This window comes from Nothoprocta perdicaria, unplaced genomic scaffold (assembly GCF_003342845.1).
Source record: "Nothoprocta perdicaria isolate Ctin4 unplaced genomic scaffold, notPer1 scaffold_60, whole genome shotgun sequence".
Taxonomy (NCBI): Eukaryota; Metazoa; Chordata; class Aves; order Tinamiformes; family Tinamidae; genus Nothoprocta; species Nothoprocta perdicaria.
In genome coordinates, this window is record NW_020455866.1 from 2,445,899 (window position 1) to 2,471,598 (window position 25,700).

The 25,700-nt window shown below is 34.2% G+C and overlaps 1 protein-coding gene across 4 annotated transcripts in view; it reads left to right on the forward strand.

Moving 5' to 3' along the window:
• The first annotated feature begins 7 nt into the window (after window positions 1-7).
• RALYL (RALY RNA binding protein like) overlaps window positions 8-25,700 on the forward strand; it is a 350,333-nt gene continuing 324,640 nt past the window's right edge. For 2 of the 4 annotated variants that reach the window (XM_026049673.1, XM_026049672.1), the window contains exons 1-2: window positions 8-97; window positions 1,020-1,106. The gene's annotated coding sequence lies outside the window, so the exon portion shown is untranslated. The remainder of the gene's footprint in view (window positions 98-1,019; window positions 1,107-25,700) is intronic. The other 2 variants (XM_026049674.1, XM_026049675.1) reach the window with 2 other exon arrangements.

Genomic DNA, 25,700 nt, shown 5'->3' on the forward strand with positions numbered 1-25,700 from the left:
AAAAAAAAAAAAAAAAAAGCGCCTCATTCCTTCTTCCACCGCCATACTGTATTTTATAGTAACTCTCATTTTTATTCCTCCCTTTTACTCCCGCTCGGTGAGTACCTTTCCGCTGACATTCTTGTCCTCCTTTTTTTGTCCTTTTTTTTTTCTTCCTTTTTTTTTGCTTCTTTTTTTTTCTTCCTCTTTGATTATTGTTTAAATGGATTTGATCTTTTGCTGATGACAAGTTTTTCTTATTTTTTTTTCCTCTCTCTCTTTTTTTTATTTTTTTTTTCTTCTTAGCATGCGATGGTTACTAAACTGTGTGCAAAAGATGCTGCTGGGGCCGGGAGTCACTGGGAATGAAAAATGATAATATTAATAATAAAGACTTGCCAGACCAGCAACAACTGATATTCATTTAGTAGCTATATATCTATATATGCAACTGGTTTTGTTGTGGCACAGAAAAGCAGTGTGCAATATGATGCTTATTTTTTTTTAAGATAAGAGAAAAGGCATGTTCCTAACTCTTTTTGCAAAGGATTTTCTCTGGTGTTCTTTTATTTCTATTTTTTTTTTTTTTTAGGCTTTTCTTTTTCATATATATATATATATATGGGAATTACAAATGCATTTTACAGCGGTGTTTACAAAGAGTTTGTAATCTTGCAGTACTGGTGCAAGCCACAGAGCAAGATGTTAATTTTATTATTTTTGTTATTGTTTCTTTTTTTGACAGTGCATTTAGCAGGGCTTTTTCTTTTTTTTTTCCCCTTTTTTTCTTTTTTGGTTTTTGGTGCCTGTTTATAACATGAAACTTTTCTTGCAGCGTGTTACAGTTGTTATTTTTAAATACTTTTTTTTCTCCTTAAAGATAACAGAACAGAAAGCTGAAGCAATGATCATACTTTTGCACATTTTGCACCTTGACTTTTTTATTCTTTTCCCAGCTTATTTTATGATGGTTATTATTATGATTATGATGGTGATAGATATACATATATACAAATAAATACATTTTCAAATGATGGCAGAGGAAGGTTTTCCTGGAGAATGAAGTGCGGTTTGGTTTCCTTGTCAACGGAAGATGAAGTGAACAACTGAACATCTCCCCAGTGCAGGTACTTCATCTCCTTGTAGGCGTTTCCACGCTGTGTAAATTACATTGTGAGGGTTTTTTTTTTTATGGAAGAAATTTTTTTTTTTTTTTTTTTTTTTTTTTCACATGTAGCTAAAGGATTCTCTGCAATACACAGGAGGATTGAACTAAATACTCCTGCCTCTTGGTTGCTTAGATGTGTGCAGAATGTTGCACTAATTGAGCCTTGGTCGGTTAAGCTGAAGAGAGGTGTTTTATGTGTTATGCTGGAGAGAAGGGAAGGTAGTGAGTGACTCTGTGTGTGTGTGTTTGTGTGTAAGGCGGGGGGGAATCCAGACATCCCCCCCGCCCTTCCCCTGACTTCCATACAGAAAAACAATCCCCAATCCCAGACTGGATGAAACCTTGAGATCCTTATTAGAAACAGAAACAGTTGCTGGACTGTAGACAGAAACAAAACCCTGTCACTGTATCGTGGTGGCTTGTGTGCCTGCGTGTGTCTGTTTTTTTTAAAAATTATCCCTTAGAAAATAGCTGTGAGTGAAGCAGCAAAGAACACTCCTGGATAGCTGGCTGCCTGCCACAGGAGGTACACTCTGTAGCCTTAAGGAGACCAAAACCCTCACACCCAACTTCTGTCCCTCATTAAAAAGGCGTGAGTGAGGCAGCAGGTTGCCTCTTATGGATTTAATGCATTGGGATGGAGATTAAYCAGAAGCAGAGATTTGCTTGAAGGTGTTTTGTTTTGATGATTATTAATGATGCTGCCTGATAGGGAATGGGAAATTGTTACTTTTCCATGACGGTCACTGAGAGTTCAGAATTGGAGGAAAACCTGCTACTTTTCATTGATAGCACTTAAATGCTTAAGGGAGGCTGTCCCTGGTGCAGAGACAGGATATTGGTTCTCTAAAATATAAATTAGAACATTTTTTTTTTTTTCAAATGACAGGCTGGTTTGTTTTCCAAAAGGAGATATGATACAATGTTATGCTAAAGTTGATGTGCTGAATGTTTGGATCTGCAGTGTGCTCTGTAGTTTACTTTATTGTGACAGGATTGCTTAATGTATTTTGTATAAACAGACTTCAGGGATTTATAACTGATCATAAAGATACGCTGTGTATTCAGATGTGGAGAATAAAGTATGTTCCAGGGAATACTTTTCCTTGCTTACTGTGATGTAAGCAAAAATATGTGGCTAATTTCTATTTCATAGAACTGGAAATGTATTTGGGAGTTTGATGCTTCTAAACACTTCGCTATCTTGTAATTTAACAGCTTCCTTTAACGTAGAAAGCATGCTTAAGGAGTCTTCAGCATTCTTGCATACTAATAGCACTGAAAAATAATTTCATTCATTTGGCTGTGTAGAAACATAGCTCTGATGTAGTCATAGAGACTTTTTTTCCAGAAAAAAAAAAAGTAGTAAAAATATTTAGCACATACATCTTGCTCTTATGCATGGCTTCTGCTCTGTCATGATAGAATACTTTTGACAGTATATTAGGGTCAGCCATCCATACATCTAAAAACACTATCTGTATATCTGTGTGGTATATTATGATGACTTCTTTCAAGTAGTTACAATCTGTTGGGTCAATAATCCATGTTTTAAGAATACTCAGCTTGTTTATTTTTTCATGATTTAATTTGAAAGCAAGGCATTAAAATACGACAGAGACTGTAACTTTATTCTCCCCTCCTCTTTTTACTTCCCTCCCTCTTCATTTTTGAATTATTTTTTTTCTTTGAATTATAGAGAACTATTAGTAAGTAAAGCATTTCAGATATTGCTAAAGCATTGAAATAAAATAACTAGGCCAGCAGTTTCCACAGTTTCCAGAAAGATGTTCCCCTTTTTATTTTTTTTTTAAATTGCAGGTGTATTCTATGAGTAATTTTTAATTTTGTACAAATAATTGCTGACTGAATATCTAATTCTGCTTACTTAATCTTGCCCTGAAATCTGAGCACATTTAAGAGCATGTGCTGTTTTCAGGATACAGATTTAATCTACAAAGCACCTGTTGTCTGAGTAACACACCATAATATAATATAATATACATACCCTCATTTCATATACAGAAATTTGACTTTGTGAGATTTTGTGTATATCAGACAGCCCAAAGACTTTAAAATAGGATGCAGGTGCTAATTTTGTAAGAAGGTACCTCTACTTCCTGCGCTATGGGGGGGAGATTTGGACTGGTGTTATCCGTTTCATCTTGGTGTTTCCATAGCTATGCTATGACTAATATTGTTGAAAGCATGTTTGAAAAGATTTAGCTAGTGTAAAAGATAATTATCTTCTTTGTGAATTTCATGTTGAATAATAACCAAGGAAGAATTTTTTTTAATCTATTTTATTGCAATGATTTATTTTTGTTTGTTTACAGTGATATAATTTAATATTATTTTTTATGACCATTGATGTCCTTTGTGTCCAGACTTAAATGACGTCTTCTTTTAAATTTTGTACATCTGTTTTGATTTTGAGGAGAACTAAGGAATCTAGGTTATCTGCTTTGGGACACAAGTTATCTTTTCTTCTGCCCAACTATTGCTAGCAATATTCCCTTGCAAACAAAAATGTGACAGGCAAACAGAAGTTACTACCTGTATGATGCTGAGAGCACTGCCCCAGAAATACCTTCTTTTAACCGTAGTTAGTAGTGTCTGGATTTTTTTTTTTTTTTTTTTTTTTTTTTTTGCTTAGGAGATAAGACTAGAGGGCCTTGGGAACTTTCAGCTCCATTCTCCTGTGATACAGAGCAGATCTACTTTACTTCAGGTTCAACAGGTTCCAGTTTAAAATCCCCTTGGGCACCAGTACCACTGCACTTCTTGGAAAGCTATGCTAAGCCTCCTTCTTCAGATTGCTGGAGTCCTTGTTCCTCTCCGATCTATTTTTTTTCCTCAGTTTGTATGCCCTTTTATATGCCTTTTGTGGCATGGCTGTTCTTAAACAGAAAGGTTCCCACTGTTCTTTCTAGTATATTTTCAGAGAGCAGGGGTAAGGTGTTTGCCGGGGTAAGTGGAGGAGAGGTTCTCATTTCATGCTGGCCAACATGATTTTGGAGCTAGCTCTAAGCAAGGCAGTGCTATAGCAGAAACAGAGTAGCTGTGCTCTTACTGTGTGCTGCCTGGCTTGATCTGATCTGCTTCCCAGCTGCAAGCCTAGCTCCCCTGTTCCCGGCCCACAAATGAGCCCAGGTATTTTTACATGGAGTTGCACATGGACATGCCTTCTCTGGATAGAACRGGCTTTCCCTTGTGCTGAGAGATCCTTCTGTCTGCCTACGCAGTTTGAATTTCTCCATCTGGAGTAAAACAGCAAAGAACTGTTAGGAATTTCTCTTGCAACACTCAAATTCTAGACTGCGGGAATCTTATACCTAGTTTCCTAGCATTTTTCCTTCCTGCCTGTCAGGGATAGGGGCACCTGGATGGGCTTAAGTGAACGTTGTGTCAGTAGCACCACATAAACTAGGGGCTGTCTACTTTTCTAATTGCAGGTTTTGCTCAGGCTTCATGTGCTTTTTTTCCCCCCTCCCCCCTTGCTTTAGCTTCCTAGTCTACTAAAGCATTATTCTAAAAACAGCTTATTTCTGTTTTACAGGATTTTTTTCCCCTATTTTATTCATGCTTTTCATTGTAGATTTCAAACAATAAAGAGTTTAATGCTGTTTAAACTGCAGAATTTCAAGGACTGATAGGTCTACACTCAGATGGAATATTTTTGACTTCCTTGGTCTTAGGTGATGCAATACTTTGTCAGAATCTGTAGCTGAATCCCCTGTGTTTAAAGTACGTACAGACTTCCTGAGAAAGAACATTAAAGATGACTATTTCCTGATGCAAAGTTATGTAATCTGTGACACTGTCAATGTAGTCATCCAGAGACACATAGATTTTAAACCAGTTTAATAGCTTCCTTAGGCACAGAAGGCTAACTGACAAAAGAAACCAAATGTTATTTGTAAATGGTATGAACATTATAATATACCATCTTCCCTTTTCTTAAGGTACTATTATTACTTTATGATCGCTGAATGATTCATAGAGTAAAATGTGTTGAAGATTATTGTTTCAGATATGGACACTTGACAATGATCTGTATCTTTTTTTTTTTTTTTTCCCTCTCATCTCTACTCTTTCTTATTGCAAAATGACACTCTAATCTCTTCAGTATACTTAATCATTCAGAAGGATTTAGATAGTAGTTTTGGATCCATTTTATGGGAAACTTTAGATAATGTAATGGGTTTTTGTTGTTGTTTGTTTGCTTTTTTTGTCTCAGTGAATCACCTACCAACAATTTAAATAAACAGTTAAATAAACCTTCAAATTATTAAGTAAAAATCAAGTTGCTCAGTTTTGATACAGTTATCTTGTATTTATCAACTTCAGAATATCATTGTGATAAAGAGAGGGACAGAATGGAAGAGATGTTATTTTACACATGTTTTTAGTGTGACAAAAAAAATCTTACATTAATCAATTATCTCTCAGTGCTTAGCTAAACAACTTTTTTGTTGCTGATTATAAAGTAAACCTATGCATATTGATAGTTTCTACTGTCATTTAAATAAAAGGAGCTAAAGAGTTAAAGTACCTCCGCAATACTCCTCTGTCTTCCAAATGTTCCTGCATAATATCCTGGGCCTTGATAATTTCAGGATCACACAAAATTATTCTGCTGTTGCATTTCAGTTTCATAAACAGAGATTTTTGCTGTGATGTAGTTCTTCCATGGTTACTGTAGTATGCATAATAATTTCTACTCTGACTTGGCTGGTAATTTTGCCYGTGAGAGTTTTGAGTAAGCAGAGGTGGATGTTCTAAGAACGAATGATGACAGGTAGGAAGTAGGAGCATGGTGATGCATAAATCACACTCATTTTATTTATTTATTTATTTATTTTAATCCTCACTGCACACTTGTGATTCTCCCCAAATACAGAAAGCTGAGATTAAACATGTTTTGCATAAGTGGCCATTCTCAATGGACTTCTTTTGATGCTGGTTGTTAATGCCTGAACTGACATGTAGTCTCTAAGTCACCAACCACAAGAAGTTTTGCAAACAAGTGGAGCTTTGTGTGGCAAATGCTATTGTGTGGGCAGCTCTGAGATCCTTTGAGAGACACAGCTGCTTGGGCATAGGTTATTAAAAGAATTTCAGGACATTATTATCTATTAATTATTATTATTATTAAACATCAAGATATCATCAAGGATCCAATCAGATCTTTAAAATTATTGAATTACTTAGTGAAAGTCAAGTTCCAGTCTTCTGCATGTGCCCCATGCCAATAAAATGAGGGTTTTTTTTGCCTGTTCATCTTGTTTGCTTTTTGAAGATCCTTGTCCATAACCAGATTCTTGTTCTGTGTTTTGCAGGGTTAACAAAAAGGGAAAAATTGGCCCAAATTAATTTTTAATGGAATTCTATATCTGATTGAAGCCAAGTTAAGTTTGGTCTGAAGGGAAGTGTGTAATGAGCATGCTGACAGTATTTTCTGAAAAACTGTCTCCATTTTTTGCTAGGAGCTCTGTGTAGAGGTTAAACAGCATAGATGTCAAATAAGACAAACTTCTTAAAATAGTGGTTGTTTTAGGATACATTGCATTTGGATACATTGCATCTTTGTACCTTGCATGTGGTGTTTTCAGGCTGACTTAATTTACTGTTTTAGATTCAGATAATTATTTTTGTACATACAGTTCAGTGCTGATTACGCTTGGTCTTTTTAAACAGTATTGATTGTGATGTAGTGGTATTCTTTTATGCTTAGTTTTACTAAAATATAATATTTATCTTAGACATCATCTTKGATATAAAAATATGGACAAATTAAATGCAAGAAATAAAATGTAAAAATTTAACAAAGATAGTTTTGTCCGTCTTTGCATATGGGGCCTACTTTCAAGCATTTCTGAATTTTAACAGCTCTTGCTGTGTGCAGAGCGAGTTATAGAAACTCACTGTGAAGCTCTATGTATGTAGTAGTTGCAGAATCAGGCTTCAAAGTTTGATCTGTAGTATGAAGTTCCTTTTTTTAATAGGAAAAGGAGGAAGTTCTGCCTAGTTGTAGTATTTTCCTGAGAGATCCATCATCCAATAAATCTTAAGCTTGAAGTAACATAACAGCAAAAAAAGATGTATGCCAACTGTCATCCGTGAAATACTATATAGTTACTGTATAGCAATAATTAAAACTAAATTTTCCATTACTTTGAGTAGCTGCAAAAAGGCTTCATTATATTCATGTATTCTAAGTGCTCAAAACATCATTTTTATGTACTCTTTTCTCATCTGATGTTTACAGTGATTTCATAGGATAAAACCCAACACTTGAGGTGCTCCAAAGTAGGTCAGTTTTCTAATTTGCACTGCACTGGATAAATTCACATCAACATTTCTGAAATTGCAGAAGGATGGAGTTCTGTCTTCTTGCATATAAAGCATGCAGTGAAATGAGAGTTCTGAAAATGGGACAAATGTGATAATGCCTCTGAAGAGATTAGCATCTTCTGGTTGTGCACATGTGAGTCATAGACAATTAATATATGGTATGCACGATGAAAACAGAAGCTAGATTTAAATTTTGATGTTATGTCACTTTTGCTTTAGGAGAATAATTCGTCAGCATAGTGCTGTTACTTTTACTATGTATTATCTCATAAGGGAAGCAAACTCTGTTATCATTTATTAGGATTTGTCCTTCAGTTGCAGGTGATGTAAAAACTAAAAGGTATTGAATTAAACTCTAATCTTGTTAAGATCAGTGATACACCAGTCAAAATATTCCTGTCAAAGCATTTTTTCTGTAGATTTTTTGATAAAGTGATTCACAGAAAAGGCTRCATTCATCTCACTTAACCTTGTTGTTTAAAAAAATAGATTTCTGAACTAAGCTAGTCATCATTTCAGCCATCTAAAAGTTAGTCACTGAAGTCTAATGTGGTTGCTCAAGGCTTTGTAGTCAATGGAGATATATAGACACCTCCAGAGAATAATGAATTACATCCCAAGAGAAGCATCTATAGATAGCATAGATAAACAGCCTTCCTTTCAAAATGCATCTCCCCACTGAAGAAAGAGACAGCCTAGATGTGGCATTTAAATTAGATGTGCAGATTTTGTGTGGATTTTCTTCTGTTGAAAAATTAATTTTTGAATTAAATTTTAATTATATGATTTTTTTTCTGGCCATTAGAATTGTCAATGCTTTAGTTTTTTTGTTTTTTTTTTTTCCCCCCTTGAATTTGAACTATTTAGAGGCTCTAACAAAATCCTTGTAAATTTTTGTAGTTCTGAGAGTTTCCCTGCATCTTCACATTTTTTTTTCACTCATCATTTATAACCTCATCCTAGTGTAACCTGAATCTCCAATAAGTTCTGCTCAGAWTTCTACCCTGAAATTGCAGGACTTCACCTGTTGGGTGTGATCATGGACCTTATTCCAGAGACGTTAGAAAATGTTTGAAAATATAATTATTGTCTGGATAGAAATGGAATATTTTACACCTTGAATGTACATGTATGTAGTCACAATGCTAAAACATCAGTTCAACAGCAGAATACCTGAATCTGAAGGCTATCTAGAGATTGCTTTTGAAAAAGGTCCTGAAATATAAAGCAGTAAAGAATACTATATCATGAACTGGAAGGACCTGAACAGCGTAGGTTAGATCCTTGAGTATTAGTAGAACGCAATAAATACTGGTATCTTTTATTGTAGTATGAGGGTAAAACTTGCATTTTTGAATAGCCAGATGCTATTATTATTTATTATTATTTATTATTTTTATTTATTTTTTTGTTATTTTTGCTCATTCATAGTGGGTAATTTTATAGAGAAGTTTGGAATTTTATAAGGCTTAGCGTCAGTGATTTGGTTTAGATCAGTACCCATGACTTTGCAATTGGCAGAATTTAAGAACACTGGTCTGTTTATGCCACTACCTAGTAAATTATGRCAGCATTCTCCTACATATTATGATATTTTGATATTTCCTGAATGTGTGTTCAGGCCTTCTGTAAGATTTTGTACAGATGCTGAAATACTTCACGTATATACACTTTATGCCTATGTTCCTGTCTTAGGGKTTGACCTATCCCTTAAAATGCCTCTGAATGAACATCTAGGCAAACATCTAAGCTGCTTGAGTAGGTCATGTCTTTTTAATTGGTGACAACACAGTGTAGGTCTGAATAAAATCTGACCTCATATTAAAAATGAATTCTTTAATATAACATCAATAAGCACAAAACTCAGAATAGTAAKAGTTAATTCTCCAAATAGCGCTGTGTTACTACAGTGGGAACGTAGCATGCGGCTGTAAGCTCTAGCGGCCACATTACGAGGATTGCTACTGGTTCAGAAATCTTACAGACTTTTATTTGAGGAGAGGAATTAAGAAGATGGAGCTCTGCATSTAAAATTTTGAAATAACTTTTTCAAAAAGTGCAGTAGTATTCTCCAGGGACCATAGGCTGTTAGCTACAGTAACTCTGCTGTGTTATATACTTCACCACCCCTTAAGTACGTCTCCTAGGTTTTTGTTCTGTCCCTCAAAAATTCACTGTCTGAGCACGTTCACCTAGAAGAGTTTTATAAGGATAATATCTTCAGCTGGTTTCAAGGAGTTTTGATCCCTTCCTTTTCTATTTATGCATCATAATATTTCCCTTTATTGATTACTCATGCATCTTAGATCATTGTTAGGAACACAGTGCTTGTCACAGGAATATAAAGGTCTTATGACCATAGCTTTTCAGAACATACAAGGGAAAACTGAATTTCTCAATAACAGTTCCAGAATAACCAAATTTTACTTATTGAAGTCACTGGATCTAATTCTGCAAACTGCTCAGGGTAATCCAGGGACTCTGACTGTAAAATATGTGCTTGTAGACATGTCTGTGAAATAGGATATTGCAAGAAAAATAATTATGGTTTGCATTCAGGAAATCAGGTATATCAGGAATACCGTTTGTTTGTTTGCCTTTTTTTTAAATTAGATTCCTAAATCTATATTGTGTCTTCTCATCTCAGGAATTTTAAAATGGCTTCAGAAATTCCTGATGCTTGATCACAAATAGTCATGAATGATGGAAATATTCATCATAATCAGAAGAGAAAAAAATAATCTACTTTTCACCTTCAGATCTCCCCATATTAGAATCAGATTTTCAACAGAGAMCCATGTCACACTGTTCTTCAGCCACAAGTAGCAAAAACATAATTGAAATGTTGAGATTATTGACTTGAATTTCTGTGTCCTTTTTGTCTTTTATTTGTATATATATCTTTTTATTTCAGACTTGCTGGACTTTCTCTTCTGCTTTGGCCTTCTTCGCTGATGTCAACCCAGCTCAGAAGGATGAAAGAAAATAGGGATGGAAAAGAGGAAAGGGGTTACAGGGAAGGAGGAGGGGCAGCAATTGAAATGGAGGAAAAAAATCAAGGGTAGCTCAGTTAAGGCTCTTAACAACAGATTATTTTTAGCCTCCATTCCACCTGAGCTTTTGTTCTGGCTCAGAGCCCTCATCCTCCTCTCCACCACCTTAGTTTTTCAGCATTTTAGCTGCAGATGTTTCACTCTTCGTTTGTATTTCTAAAAAACAAACATAGAACAAAAAGAATATATCAATGGCAAAATAAGACACCCTTTTTGACAGATTATGACCTGGCACTATTCATGGCACTGATTTCTGAAGTCGGGTTTTTTTTTTCCCCTTGTTTTTCCTCTTAATGACATCTTTAAATAAGGAAAGTGAAATCTGAAACCATTGTGAGTAACAGAAAAACAAATCCATTTGTTTTCTACTCAACTTGAACCCTTCCAATCAGTATATACATGACTCTGTGTTTCTATTTTGTTCATCTGAGTCCAAAATCAGGCTTTTTGTTGGCCCTTATTTACCTATTTYTTGCCTCCCCTTCTTTCAAAGCTTTACTTGCAGCGACTATTCTTACTCCTTATCATCTTAGTAGGAATATGAAGTATGAACTATTCATAATTTTTAATTATTTTGGAATTTGCAGTGTCTTATTCAGCTTTGCAGGATAAAGTTTGCACTAGAGTACAAAATGCAAGCTCATTTTTGTTCCTGCAGCGAGACTGGCAGACAAGTGAGAAACAGTGACACTGCTCCTCTGTGCTGGTCTGGCACTTTGCTTGCTCTCAGAATCCAGCCTTTTTCCTTGTCTGGAAGGTTTCCCGCCTGTTGTGAAGGTGGAGATGTGCTTGCATTTAAAGGACTCTTCAGCCAGACATTACATTCTTCATGCATTCTTGCCTCCCCATAGCTATTCCTGCCAGGAAAACCGTCTACCTGACAAGGTTGATTTAGGAGTGTTAATAGAAGGGGTAGATCCAGTAATTGGTCTTTCTAAGAGGGTATTTCCTAGGTGTATAGCTTAAATTGGTCTTGCAGAACCCCTTTACTGGTTTGCCTAAGACAAAAAAAAGTCAAATGGATCTCACCGAGCCAATATAAAAACTGTCCAATAGAAAATTTGTGGACTTAATCCTTTAAATAACAAATGTTAAGAAATCATTATTTTAAATTATAATAAATCATGATTAGTGAAAAAAAGATATTGTCATCTAGCCTTGCAGATGCTGGTGGTACAGGTCCAGAGCAGAATGATCAGGTCCAAAAGGCTGAAATACATATTATATCTTGAAAGTCATAGAAAGACAACAGTAGGAAACTCTATTGTGTATCGTGTGTATCTGGATATATGCATTCTAATAAATAAAAATATATAAATCTGTAAAATAATACAGTCTTTCAGGCATTTTATATTTTTATTAACATTTAAGAGGAGTTCATTTTACATTTGCTTAAAAGATACACACTRTATACTGAGTATTGACTCATTATTTGTATAGAAACTGGTATATTGTATATGCTGTCAGATATATTATTCTTACTGTTTAGATTTTGATCATCAGTGCTCAATTTACTTGAGTCACACACCTGAAAGTTGAGTTTTCAATTCCAACAGAGTATTTAGAGCTTCTGAACATAGTACCGAGGGTGTCTGTGCAATAAATACTGAAAAGGAGGAATCTCTAAAGAGCCATTTGGAATAATTGGATGGGTTGCCTTATCTGGGGAACCGTGTTTGGAGCTGCGCCTGTCCCGCCGGAGTTCCCAGGCGTACCCCAGGGCATACTTGGCAAAAGGCACTTTCATGCAGCTGCTTGAGCCAGGAAACAGCATTCTTCTCCCGGGGCATTCTGCTTGCCCTGGGAATTCACATTGGTGGGAGCCTTTGCAGAGGAAACTTCTCTGGCCTCACGGGGAACTTAGGGTCTGAGATGGAGGTCCTCATTTTTAARACAAGTAGCACTGGAACAGGCAATCCAAATGCTTCTTCGTGATTTAGAGCTTCCTAGTTGACTCTAGGTGTCAATTAAGGTAAGGCTACCTTAATTACCTTACCTTACCTACCTTAATACCTAAAAGTATGATAGAAATTGTATATTTTGAAGATTGATCTAAGTTGACATCYAAAAGGAATGCAGTGCCTCCCACAGTTAGTAATTTAGTAGTTTGCAAAAGAGTTTGCAAAGGGGAGAAGTCCGGCTTTTACTGGTGTARGTAGTGTTTTTTTTTAAAGTCACTGAAGCTGGTGAGGCCTGTAGGACTGCCACCCAAGCCAGGTGAAGAAGGAGCTCAGGCGAAGGATCAGATGCAGATATTTCAAATCAGACTGGAGTCGTGATGACTCCCTTGTACTGACTCAAATCCTTTACCCATTCTCAGTCCTTCCACTCTGTTAACCCCAAGATATTACACATTTTAACTTYGTAGTTTGAAATTTTTATCTTCTCCTTCAGAATGCAACTAAATAATTTCATTTAGCAATTGCAACTTTAAAATGTAACTATAGTATAATCCATAATCATCAATTTCTTTTATGACCAGCTGTTTGCTATTATATTTTACAGCTTCACAGTGCATTGGTAAAGAATTTTTATAGAAATCAAGCAATATAGTTGGCACGTTTGATGATAGGAATTTCTAATGAAAACTTTGAAAGCTTTGATCAGTTCCTGCAAAGGTACTGGTCTTTGCATATGATTATAATCATTCTGTTTAAAATTAAATAGTTCATGACCACTGGAATATGAAAGAAAACATATCTGATGGAATCTGATGTTGCACGTAACATCTGAGTTTTGAAATGGATTGCAGTACTGCTCCAAAATTAGACTTCATCCAGGAAATTCAAAGTCATATTTCCGAATTAAGATATTTCTTAGCTACGGCTCACCGATCAACCAGCAAGTATTTTTGAAAATCAAGAGAATTTTGGCCAGTTCTGTTAACTATGGAGTTTAATACCTGCCTCAACATCTTTATGTAAAACATACTGTATGCATTAAGATTACTAATATCATGGTAGTCTCCATTTGGCCTTGAAAACAGAGAAAAGATTGCCATCATTTTCAGTAAGATATGTGTATATAAAATATATTTTAAGCAAATAAGTTAGGACAAACCATGCTAGGTATCCACTGAATGTAAATAACGTAGTTTTATGCATGTGGCTTTGTATGTAGTAAGATGATTGGCCTAGACAGACACTGAGAATCAGAAGCTGCTTTTATTTATAGTTGTGCAAGACTTTTGCAGTGAATGCATTTGGCTTGTCCTGAGACAAAATTTTGTCTGAGAACATAATTTCTTGGTTTGATTTTATCTGTTAAAGTTGAAAAAAATGTATAATATTTTCTCTTTAATTTAGGAAATGGCACTAAGAAATTCTTTCCTAGTGTCATGTATTTTGAATAATGCAAAGAACATACTTTGATATATAGAAGATATGCCTATGTAGCCATATCAAAGGATACTCCCAGTCGTATAATTAGATCTATGACAACTTTGCCATGGATTTCATTAGAAGCAAGATCAGGCTTCTGCTTTCATGTTTCTGATACCAGCTATGTTTCTGATATAGATATGGAGCAGGATATAAACTCAATAAAACAGACAATCTGATACCCAGTGGATTGATGGTTCTGAAGATAGAATAATGAAAATCTGATTTAATGTAAAAAATAAAAATACGTTTTGCCTAGTAAAGGATATGGTTTTTTTTTTTTTTTTTCTCGTATGCTAAAGTAAAGCTGATGAGCTGATGTAACAGGTCAAACTAAAGGTTCAGCTAACTCATTATTCTCTTTCTGCTGGTAGTAARGAATGAAAAATATTCGTGGCAAGATGCTACTTGCTAATAATAATAATAATAAATAATGTAGACACTCAGAATAATGATGCAAGAATTCATAAGGAAATAAAGTTTAATATTCATATTGATATAGAAACATTTCTTGTACAAGTAGATACACATCAGAACAGACTAGTCTTACCAAGCAATATATAATATCACTTAGTGATCATATCAGCATAACAGTAACTTAATATTCTCCAGTGAAACAAACAAACAAAACCTTTAAAATATACTGCAGAAAGTATGTTATTGCAGATATCTTTTTTTTAAATTAAAAAAGAAGTTAATATTTTCTGCAAGATAATGATTCAGGTAGAAATATATTATTAAACAGTACTGCAGTTCAGGTCTGCTGAACTGCTGAAGTAATAAAAGGCARGAGTTTGGTATTTCCTATATTCTTATAATCCCTAATTTTATTATTCTTTGACTTTACAATCTGCTTAAGGCTTTTATGTTTTTTGAATATACATATACATAGTYTCTTTTAGCTATGGTAAAAGTGATTACTCATATAGACACATGTAACTCAAGTTTCATTTTGATATATGTGATTATGATAGCATATTTATGAAAAATATTTTGGAGYATTGTCTTGTATTTTTTTCTTGTTTAGAATAGTTTTTCTGCTAAAAATATAATGATATCCATTTACAAAAATTAATGAAATAAAGGATCTTTCTCTAACCATAGGGGAACCACTGAATTTTATGAGTTAAAATGACTATAAGTAGGAGTTTGCAGTAGAACTGGAAATTAACTTCTTTGCAGTGACTTAACAAAAATAGTCTTTGTCTCTTGGTGGGTTTGTTTAATGAGCTATTTAATAGAAAATATGCAATATATATACGTATGTTTCTAAATTTTGTGTGTGTGTGTGTGAACAGAATATGTACTAAATTATATGTAAATCAAATGAAAAGGATAGGCCTGTTTTCTGCATGTTCTGTCAGAAGTTCTAAAGTTTCCTGTAATTAATATTTGCATCATTGTATGACAGTATAAACTGTAGCATTGTAAAGTTTACTCTAGCAGATCACTCAGTCATGTCAGAAGAAAATTTGAAAGCAAGTCCTGTGATGTCTRTGAGCTTCAGCTTCTTCCATGCATTTGTCTATAGCATCAGTGCTCAAAGTTAAGCTAATCTTTATTTTAGTCCTTTATAATGTGAGGCGTTATAGTTATTGTATGTAATACAGAGTAACTGTTTAACATTAAGCACCCAATAGTTTAGACATTGACAATGATCTGCATTTAGAACAGCAAAATTTCTTTAAGAACTTAGTGTATTAATTAAATTTTATCTGAGAATTTTTAAGCATCTAAGTTTACAGTATGCTTATCATTTAAGCAATGATAACATAATAAAATTATTATTGATTTGTTTTGCTACAGTGCATAGGAACTCAGCCATGAATTAAGATTAGCTTACTAGAAAAGCAAAGGGTGAGCTCCAACCTTAAAAATACATCATATACATAGGTTTTCAACCTGCTATGAGTGCTCAGGATTCTGCAGTAGAATATGTATCCAATAAAATGTATTTTTATCAAAATAATATACAATATACAACATTATGTTTTTCATTGTGAAAATATCTGAAGTATTGCACGCATCACCTCATGTGAATGCATGCAGTCAGAAATTCCCACCAGAAATATATGGAAAATACAATGGCTTTACCTTTTCTTTCTGGATAGTTTTCATCATTTAAAAATATCATTTCTTATGTTTAGATATTTTATATATTAGGTATATATCTATGGTGTGATATATACCCATACAGTGTATACACTATATGGTGTGATATATACCTATACCATATAGGTATATGTGATATATAGTGACACCAAGTTTTCTGTTATATTTGGGATATAATTTCCTTATCCTAAATATTGCTATTGTATCCTTTTCATTAGTCCCCAGATAATTCTTTCGCTTGGAGATTTTTTTTTATTTCACTATCTTTCCAAACACCTTTTAATACATCTCAACTTTTTTTTTTTCCCCTAAGTGATTCTTTAGTAACAGCATATTTCAAAGCAGATGGAGCAGACTTCAAAGCCAAGTTAACAAATAGTGAAATTATCACAGTAAAGTTCTTCAGACAGACAAAATTTTAAAAAGATATGCAACTAATTAGGCAACTAACTTTCATTTTTAAATGTGCTTTCACTGGAAGCATCCGTACCATCAGTTAAAGATAATCTAAAAGAAATTGCAGATTACTTCATGTAAGGTACAGGATATCTTTTATGGTGTAAATATACATTTTGTTTATTTTCTTGATTTGCAGCAGAGGTTGGTTCCCCCCCCCCCCCCCCCCCCCGCAGAATCTTGTGTTAGATCATATCTGAATCATTAAAAAGAGACATAGTTGTTTACAACGGTAAGACTGAAAAAAAGGGAAACCAAATATTAGTTCATCTGATACTTTAGGTGCACTGTTTATATTTGCTAGTTAAGCCTTTGTCACTGTGAAATGTGAATTCATAGAAAGGCATTATATAGGCTAATAACTTGCCTTAAAATATATATATAGGTCTGTTTACATAGTGACTCTCAATCTAACTGATCCAAAGTTCGCAAGCTCTGTGTAGGAAATGAAGTGGCTCTTAGCTTTGGTTAGGATCACTCTTGGGCAGTGTAGGAATTCAGTATGGAGGCATGGMGTTTTCTTCTGATAACTTCCAAGCATACATAATAGTAAGGTCCCTCTTGCAAGTCTTATCCTATTTTGAAGATTGCTTTAGTACCAAATAAGATGAGTGAATTGTAAATCAGTATTGATGTTTTCTGTGGTCAGATTCTTATTCAATTACTAAGGGCAGACTTAAGTAGATAGTAGGACTGTTTAAGACTCTGGAATAAGTTGTCTGTTTTATAGGGATATCTAATATGTTATATATAATATATACATATTATATATAACATATTAGATGTCCCTATAAAACATATAGGGTGATCTCCAACCCTACACTTTGGTGCCCCAAGTGTGCACACACTGGTAAAGTTGGCACSTGGCAAGAGAGTAACTGCATAATTTTCCATGTCAATGTTAAAATAATTTGAGCTAGAAAATTGGAAAGGAAAAATGGTGATAGCTTTCTAAGTAGTGGTTATAACTACCTGTTGTGGGGGAGAGCACTGTTGTCCCTGCTGTACAGAACATACAATATATAATTCAGTGATGATAATTTCACATAAAACAATAAGAACCACTGCATGGGAAATCTGTGCATTACACTTCAAGCTGTGGATTTGAGAATGGTATTAAATAGGGTCCTTCAAAGTAAATGCTATAGTGCTGTGCCTAGATCTTTTGCATTTTAAAGACTGTGTTCTTATTAAAATTTCTGTCTAGAGTGCTTTCAACATTTAAGGTTAGATTTTGCTTGGACTGAGCCTACTTCTGTCAACTGCATGTATCCTTTATAGAGCTACTAAGGTAGCTATGAAGTATTTTTGCTAATTCTGCAAAAACAAACAAAAATAATTCCCATAAGTAACTACATAAGTAGGAAGGCTAGAAAAATTGTTTTAGGAGTTAAGATAAAATTTTAACAATAAAATGGCCTTGACATTTTTAAACATGGTGACCCATATTCCCAGCTGGTAAAAATATCTGGGATGTCTCTTAAATTAATTGAAGCTATAAGAATTGACAGTACTTAGTTCACGGCTTATAGMTTGTTCATAGCAAATTTAATGGGATTTGGTTTTGTTTAGTGAGAAGTTTTGGAAAGTAGGCTGATTAGATCTGTATTGGGAAGATCATTTTAATCTTCCCACAGAATGACTAATGGAGGTTTCTAATGTTCAGGTAATACATATGTGTGCTGTTTGTGACCAGTGGAGGGAAATGAATGTGCATGAACCTTGAACACAGAAACCTTTTTAATTAAAGTCTTTTGCTCTCTCTTTTTTTTTTTTTTTTTTCATTTTGAAAGGATTTTAGGAGAATGAATTGTTCATGGCAAGAGAATAGTTATTAAGTCAGTTATTTCTGATAGGGGATGGTGGACACAAGGTTGCATTTCTTTTTTTTATATGCCACTGCAGAAAAATCTATCTTGAGGTTTCAGTATGGTATTGATTATAATCAAGCATAAATTTTACATAGACTGAGGTATACCCTACTTAGCAGGAAGTACATTGACAAGGTCTTAGAAGTGTTGGCATCTAATTAGGCCAGCAACAGTCTTAAAAGTAAAGAATGCTCTGTAAATGTGTTATCATTTGACAATACAATTTTAAGACTGATTTTTGAGATAGAATTGAGTGTATTATTAAACACATAGTGRGTTCTGACAAGGGTTAAATAATAAAAAAGAATTGCAGTTTGTTTTGGGATGAAAACTTTAAAGCCAGTATGGCTGAGAATCATGCTGAATCATGCTGAATAAGTGTATCTGGTCTAAAATATTTATAAATTAAARAAGTCATGAGAAAATCAGAAGTTATGCCAGTGGTATTTCAACACTTTTTTTTTTTTCTCATCTGTTTTTTTAGAACCAGTATTTTTTTTTTCCCCATTGGTGTGTGTAATGAGCCATTGTTAATATATGCTACTTGGCTTAATCTCTCCAAAAGTCAGCTTTTCAATATGTAACAAAGGCGGCCAGGAAGAGAATGGATATAAACAAGGGATAAAAACTGAAAATGTATTCATGGATTCTAAGCCTCAGCTGTCATCTCATGGATGAAATATAAGATGGGGAGTAGGCAGAATTGAGTTTTGCTATTGACCTTGCAGTGTGGGTATATCACTTAGACTATCTGAGCCTTTTTTTTTTTTTTTTTTTTTTGTTTAATCTCATTATTCAAATTAGGTTGAATAGTTTGAACCACAGAGCTGCTTGGTGTCATAGTTAAATCGTAGCTATAAAACAGGAGCTGTGCAGTAAGAAACAGTGTTAAGTTGGACTCAAAAGCTTTATTAGGAAGTGCCAGACTACTGGCAACTCTCTCAAAGTTGATAAATATGGATACTTGAGAAGATTTAGCAATACCCCTGAAAACAATCAAATGATGAACAAAATGGCTATAACTTTAGGAAAGTACTTTTCAGAACCTCTTGTAAACCTGTGAGTAGGCAAATCTAAYGCCAAAATATTTTTGCGCAAAGTTTTATTAAGCCCCATTAGCCTGAAGAAACTGCACTGACCCAAGAGTTTGGAAGGTGGAAAGAGAAGTATCTGCTGGTCTGCTTCACACTGTGGCAGTTTCTCTGATCAGCAGCTTCTTGAGCATGTGGCAGTCCGTAATGGCTCCCAAAAGGACTTTTACACAAGAATTGCCAAAGTGTGGGAGATTATGTCCATATTTTTTCGTGCTCCTGGCATGTATCATGGTAGGGAATAAGATACAATTACAAGCTATATCTGACATCAGCTCTGTGCAGGCAGGATCCCTAAATAGCTCCTAGGACAGCTTTACCTGACCTCTCTTCTGATTTGAAAAAAGGTGAGATTGTTGGCAGAATGTGTCTGTGGTTGGTCTTCCCTGAACATCACTGAGATAGTAATATCAATATGCTAAAACTATGATGGAAGCTTGGTTTTCACCTTCACTCAAAAACAAAAGGTGTGCCAAATACTGTAGTTTGTTCAAAGGATAAACAGGCTGCAGTATAACAGCATAAACATGGGCTAATAAAACGTATGGGCCACAGAAATGTGGTGTAAATTTGTCCTGTTGTTATCCTTATTTTCTATAAAATACCCTGTGCAAAACAGATCTTTGTCATTCATGAGACCAATGATTACTGCTTAGCTGGTGCACAAATAAACATCTGACAGAGATTTGTGTTTTTGAGGGGGTTTATTTGTGAAAGTTCCTTATAGGTGCAGTTAATGCTGGCCTTGCTGGAGTTTTCAATCAATATGAAATTTGAAAGCAAACTTTATTCATGTTTCACTGTGGACAGAGCTAGACTTGCAACTCAGGCTACATCTGTTGACTGTCCTGACCTTTTCTATGTTTTTGTCTGCCCATTCTCTGCCTCAATCCCTGCAATGGGAATAAAAGTCTTCCTCATCACAACTAATGTGAACAAAATAGTAAAGACCATGATTCATATATTCTTTGTCAATCTGTGAGACTTAAAAGTAAATATTTTAGCAGCCGTTTTTTCAATTCCTGTCACAAATTTATATAARTATACTGAAAAGTTAGCCACCAACACTGATAAATCTGAAATCTGTTCTGGATATCATGCTCAACTGAAGGTCACTAAAAGCCTCAGAAAGAGAAAATATATGGCCGAATGGTGAAGGATTCTCTTTMCTGATCATTCTTTTCTTTATTTTGACAAAAACCTCACAGCTAGCAATATTCTTTGCTTTTGCATCAGGGGTCGTGTTCTGTAAAAGGGGGAAAATTCACTTTTAATTTAGTTTATTCTGGGATAGCATATTAAACATCTGAGAATTGGAGGATGTCATTAGTTTCAATAAATACATAATAATCTCTTTGATAGTTCCGTTACATGTAGATATTAGCTTTTAAAAGTAATGCTAATAAGTTATATTGCAATAGAACAATCTTAAGAGAAAGGCTTTGGAAAGAAGCAAAGATCAAGTTGTTTTGTATTGCATTTGTGTTTGATGCTGTCTCTGATTAGTAAAGAAAGAAAGAAAGGATTGTCTGATTAGGAAACATAAAGAGATAGGAAAAAAAAAATTTCTACATACATGTTTAACCTCCCCTTCTAAACAATATACTTYGTGGTTTTTTTTTCCTGGAAATATTTCTTTGTCAGATGATGACTCATTAATCTTTGGTCTCTGCCTATGGAACAGCTCTCTTGGAAGCAGAATCCAATCTTTATCTGTCTTATTTGCCTGAGAAGCTCAAAAAATCAAAAAACACATTTATTTATGCTTTTTTTCCAGTGATTTTTAAATATATTTTCTTTTTTTTTTCTTTTGAATAAAGTTTTTTGCAAATCTTGGCTTCCACAATTCTGTTTTTATAAGCTTCAAAGGCATGTTTCATTTGGAGTGAATGAATTATTYCTTGCCAACAGACAGCTGTAAATACATAAAGCGCTCAAGCTTTTTAAGACTTGGCTCAAATGCCAGCACAAAATCAATGGTAAAAATCAATGCCTTATATGTGCAGTACTTTACTTAATCATTTAAAAAAATTATTTCAGTGAGACATAGAGGGCTAGATCCTGAGCAAATTGTCAGAAGTGTTTTAGTTTCTATAGAGGCCTATTGATTTACTCTTGTGCTAGATCTGGCCCACTGCAGAAACTAAATATAATTGTATTTTTTAATGTATTTATTTATTAATACTGAACTTCATTACATTTTCCATAATGATAACATTGGATTATTTGCATAGTTAATTCGTTAGATAMTTAGAATATGTATTTGTGTTTGGCACTGTACAAAATTGCAACTGGCACTTATGGGCTCAGGATTGAGTTTGATTTTCTTGTGTTTCATTTTGTGTGATCTATAAAATTAATTTCTAAAGTTTCATCAATGATTAAAACAGCTAATTTGAATGAGTAATTAGAATATCCTCTGTGAACTAGTGATTCAATGAAAACCAAGCAGTACAGCAAGTATACATTCTCAGAAATATGTTTTCAATGTTGATTTGATAAGTACTGTTTAGCTTTAATAATTTAGGATAAACCACTTAGTATCATATTCTAGATTTTTATTTTAGTATATCAGAGGAAATTACAGAACTACTATTAGACATCACTACAACTCTTCTATTGAAATGTTGCTAATAAAAATAGGGAACGATTTAGGAATCATTTCTTAAACTGTGTTCACTGTGTCTTGTGCTTATTCATGCACACTGTTGCTGTAGTGTTAGTGGTATTATTACATGGTGGTAGGTTCTGGTGATGGGCATGGAATTATTTGGAGTACATTTTCTGCTCTACCTAAGGAGTCAGTTTTGGAAATGGTAAGCAGTCAGTTGACTGCAGCTGACAGTGCTCATTATCTATAAAAAAAAAAAAAAAAAAAAAGAACAGGAAATAACTCAAGTGGAAATTAAAATATTTTACATTATAAAAATGATCATGTTAATATTATTGTGAATAATCTCCTTTCTCAGTTCCTGACATCATGCATTTGAAATTCCTTCATATTTTATCAAGGTAGTTCTCTTAATTTAATATCAATCAGCCTGTTYCTCATGAAAAATATTCATTATGTTCATTAAGCCTAATAGCATATTTTTCTGGTAAAAAAAGTACAGATTTCATTTTGGATGTCTTTTTTGGATGTCTAGCAGAACTTCCCATCGTTATGTAAGTAATATGGCTAATATTGTCTCTTGAATTGTAATAGAATCTCATTTGGTTAATAGTTAACACTATTCTATCTAGCTATCTAGACAACACTATTCTATCTAAATTTCTGTCCATGACCTCTCATTTCTTAGGAATTAGATGTTTAATATGCAGACCTACTATTCTTTAGAATATGTTAATTAGGTCACACAGCAGATTTTATTATTAGGTGAAAAACATAAAGCAAGGTAGTTTATGAAGCATACATTTGTATGAATGTTATGAATCATGATTAGTTGCAGTTCATACTCAAGTAATTACCGTGGTTTTTGCATGTTAAAAATATAAGCTTGTCCTATGGTATTTTTTGCCCAAACCTATCACACTCTTCAGGTGAATTTCTGGTAGTAATACAAGGAGTCTGTGTCTATCTAGATCTTTTAATTTAATTTGTTAAGCTGATTGATTATATACTGAAACCAATTCACAGGTCAGATATCACATGCCAGAGGATGAGCTAGGTAACTTTTTGCATTCTCTCTTAATTCACTTTCTTATGATTTGTAATTAAAATAGTGACTTTTACAGCACATCTTCATGTTTGTGAAAAATTACAGGCCTCTCCATTAAAATTTAGTAGTATGATGTATTCATATGCATTTTTAAATGTTATATGTTTTTCTTGTTTTGTGTCTGTTTCTTTTACTCCACCATCCTTTTAGAATTTTGCTAATTCTAAAGGATTGAGAGTACAGAATGTTATTAACAGTTATCACTGTTAATTGTTTCCATTCATGACAATGACGATACCAACAAATATTACATGCAGGAAACTAAGACAGCATTAATTAAATTTTACCCAGTAGTCATGATCATCAAGTAGATCAGCATTTCTCAACAAGAAAAAAAAAATTATTATGAAAATAACTGAATACTGTCCTGGAGTTCAGTGATCGTGACAATGTGCAATGCAGTTATTTCTTTCAACACTGTTGCAATATTATTTAAAAAAAAAAAAAAAAAAAAGGAGTACATACATATTGAATAATAAAAAGACATAAAGTTATTTTCATACTCCTTAGATTTGTTCTGTGTGCTTGAGGGCTGCACAAAAATTCCTTTAATTGCTGATAACTGAGGAGTTGTCACCACATTGGGAGCCTGCTGGGAAGGCTGAATCCTGCCCTATTTCCCGTGRCAGTTCTCTGTGCTAGTTGCAAGGAGGGGGACATGGTACGGGACCCACTCCACTAGCTTGTCCTCCYTGCAGGATCTCTGCATGGCAGTAAAGTTCTTTGCCCCTCTTTCTGCTTAGTACAGTACAAAGTGATCACAGTACTCTGAACCTTGTCTGTTAAATACCGATGAATATTTATTTGCAGTTATAGACTAAGTCATATAGAAAAAAAGTTTTTAAAAATGAGGGAAAAAATGAAATCCTCCTTGATAGTGTCTCTGAACCACTGGTTTTGTGTAGGCTGCATTGCAGCTATCTTYTTGCCTGAACCTGCTTGTCTTCTAGGCAAATTTCCCTCAACCTGCTTGTGTTCTAGCCAGGTTTATACTGGGATCAATTTATATACAAACAGATTCATTGTCCAAGCTCTTGTTGCTTTTGCAAAACTGAAGATAAAAAGATTTCCAGAAGAGTCCTGCAATCAAAAGTTTTGGAAATTACATTCTCCCTCAAGATGAACTGCTACCACTGTCCAAAATATGTGCTGTAATAGGGAGGGAAAATTTTTCACACTGTATTAAGCTAACTGCAATGCTGCTTAATGCTCTAAAAGCATATATTGTATTGCTTAGATCTGTATTTTCTGAAGCATACTATTCTTCACATGACCTTGCACCCTGTGCAGTAATATAGTCTTACATTTCACTAGATGAGAAGGGCTTGACTCTTAAGTCTTGGTCGAGCAAAACTCTTTTTAACTTTAAATAGACTGAAGAATGAAATCACCTATATTTAACAAAATTGTTCTTCAAGACTACAGGACACACTGCGCAGTGGACTTTTGGCCATAGAGCCATCTGTATTAAGCCAAGTAAGGTGGCAGATCGAATAGAACCACTTAACCTGTTATTACTGTTGTTTTTCTGGTTCAGGATATGTCTAGTGAAAGCAGCAAATATCTTCACAGCATATGAGATTGCAGAACTTGGATTTAAACTCAGCTTTTACAGAGACAGAAGGAGGTTTTTGTTCTCACCAGTAGTTGAGAGACAAAGTTTGCTATGTCTGCAAGCAAAAGAATGAGCAGATAGAAGTTATGTATTGAGGGCCATAGTCTTAAAATATCATCTGGAAGTAAATTGCAGATAGAAACGGAAGACCCATCTAGGTAAAGAGGACGTGATAGCCCTAGGCATGATATTTGTTTAAAAATGGAGGATGAAAATATTGCTAATCAAACAATTATTATAGGTGAATCTTTTCAGTTTGTGACTGACGAAAGCTTATTTTCTTAGTGTAAGGATTTTCTGACATAGGAAAAATAGACGAAATATCTTCGGAAGTGACTAACCTCTGGTCTTGGAAGGGAGTCCATGGTTAATAGTAGAACATCCCTGCATAGCAAGGTTTATTTGAATATGAAGTAAAATGATTAATTGAATTGACTGATACTTTTGATTGATTCATTTCCTTCTTTTGAATTTTCTGACAGTTTTCTTCTTATGAGACTGAGCACCAGTTTTGAATTGACTTCACAATTGGTGCTTCAGTTTTTTGAACATTCAGGTTCAAATATCTAGTGYGATATTTTTATCTAAATGTTTCAAATGCAATCAAATCAAGTTAGATATCCAAAGAAGCACATTCCCAAAATAATGAATATTTTTAAATGTTAAAATTAATATTGAAAATAATATACAGACTGCRTACAGTGTCGCATTGGAAATAATAACAACGGAAAATATGGGTCTTAGTAAAAGTCATAAAGAAGATAAAGGATTTTTATTCTTTCAGCAGTATTAAATTGAGATATGCTTTACTGTAGGGAATTTGCAATTGGAGCTTTTCAGGAAATGGCTTTGAGTTTTTTTTTGTATAATAATTTCACTAATTGTATTGGCAAATACAG